This window comes from Phytophthora parasitica (genome assembly GCF_000247585.1).
Source record: "Phytophthora parasitica INRA-310 unplaced genomic scaffold supercont2.76, whole genome shotgun sequence".
Lineage (NCBI taxonomy): Eukaryota > Oomycota > Peronosporomycetes > Peronosporales > Peronosporaceae > Phytophthora > Phytophthora nicotianae.
Window position 1 is genome coordinate 34,691 of NW_008649062.1, and position 2,091 is coordinate 36,781.

The following is a 2,091-nucleotide window of genomic DNA, read 5'->3' on the forward strand; positions in this document are numbered from 1 at the left end:
GTAATTAAGGATATTTGCCCATGACAATTGAGTGTAGTAATGAACACAAGAAATAGTGAAAACTTAACTGACTGGATTTAAGTTTTAATGCTGTAGGATTACTGTGGAAGATGTTTAAACAAGGTTACATTCATCGACGATGTTGTGACTTTCGTTGTCACAACGCTAAAAGGAGCTCTCCAGCGGTAGTTGAGTAAAACTAAACGTAAATCCTTTCCGGACCAAAAAATATAAATCGTGCAGGAGAGCTTTGCTTATACACGGCCAGAAAGCAAACAGTTCTGACCAAACTTGGGCAGAGCCCCATACTTTCTGGCCGTGCGTGTGTGTATGAGCAAAGATCTCCTGCACGATTTATAGTTTTGGTCCGGAAGGATTTACGCTTAGTTTTACTTAACTACCGGTGGAGACGCTCTAAGAGCATGTACACCCTATCCTTGACAAGATTGTGGTTGTAAATTACACAGAAAACTGCAACAACTCACCCAAGCGTCAACGATAAGGATTCTGCCCATGCTTTTGGACTCATGTTTGATTTGCTTGTGATGAATTCTGTACAATCGTTCGTGAATTACCCAGGCACCGCCTCTTCAGTGCACTCAAAACTGCACTTTTCCGTGCAAATGGAATGTGACCGTTCGGCCCTAAATGCGATGTCAGTGGTAGTGATAATTTAGCCGCTCGAGCTGTTTGGAGTTACGATATCGCCGATTTTTGCCGCTCACGCGATCCCACGGAAAAATCTAGCATTACAGCGATAATATACCCAAACTCGTACTTATTCACGGAAAACATGTAAAGACACTCCTGCGAAGTGGTGGGCGACATGAACAAAATGAATCGGGAGGCTTACTGTCAATTGCTAATAATTGGGTTTACAGTGCTGTCCTTTCCAACTTTTTAAAATAATGAACGATATCAATAACTCTGAGCAGTATTTTTTTCGCGAAGGTTTATCGAAAATGGCTTTCCAAACTGGTGCAGTAAAAACAGTTTGCTTTCATTAAATATGCACTTCTGAAATGTTGCATAATAATTCATGTGCAAATTTCTTGAAATTGATAACCGACAACCATTTATGCCACAAATTACCTTCCTCTGGGTCTGCTATCGAAAAGGCAACTTAATTTGGCTGTTTGAAAGGGGTATGTAAGGGCTTAACGCGCACAAATTGAAGTAGACCCAAGAATCCTTTGTGTTTGCATACTACAATGAACGTGCTCTGCTTGTAGATAAGTGTAAAGGCGCGTCCCCAACGGAAAAGACCTATGTCGCTGTAGTCGTGGCTGTGCTATCGTCCCGATGGATGATGTGACTTATGTACCAGCCGCAAACTTCGAAATCATAGCATTGTGGGAACGTCACCATATGTTGAGAATGTGTACCGTAGTTACGTAACTGTAAAATGGCTGTGGAAACCTTAATTAAGGGAAATCGGTCCTTCAAAACCCTGAAGTAAGATAGCCATCCCGCGTACAACTTAAGTCCCGAGATATTGTTGCAGGTCGTACTTTTTTTGTTATGATCGCGTTCAGAGTACATCTCCGCTGAAAATCCGAGATTTGATCTTATAATAGCATTAGGTTTAGCGAACCACAATGTCAAAGGTGACTTGCTGGATGTCAGAAGATGATAACAATTCACTATGCTAGATGTGGTTAGTGTTCACACTGTACACGTTCATTTTATGTGCCAAGATCCTGTCAACTCACTGTAAGCTACGATTACATTTATTATCTATCTCTTGGTGGTTTCAATCACTATAGCGCCATTCCGGTATCCCTCTTTTACTAGGTAAAATAGAGTATTCCCTTAATTAAGATTTGTTCACGTTTCAATAGCCTACGCAAACCCACCATCTGGATTTCGGTGCCGTCAAGATTTTACAGTTGCAATCTCAAGATGCAATATTCTCCATTACCCACGACTTTCCGGGAAACCAGCTCATGGTCTCTCTATCTTGATCCGCCCAGCAAACCTTACCCACTCTTGAATTTGGCTTCTGGTTAACTGCTGCGCTCTAAGAACGAAGACAAATTACAGAACAATGCTGACTGCTGCAGCATTCGCGTCGGCTGCCGTTCTTTTGGC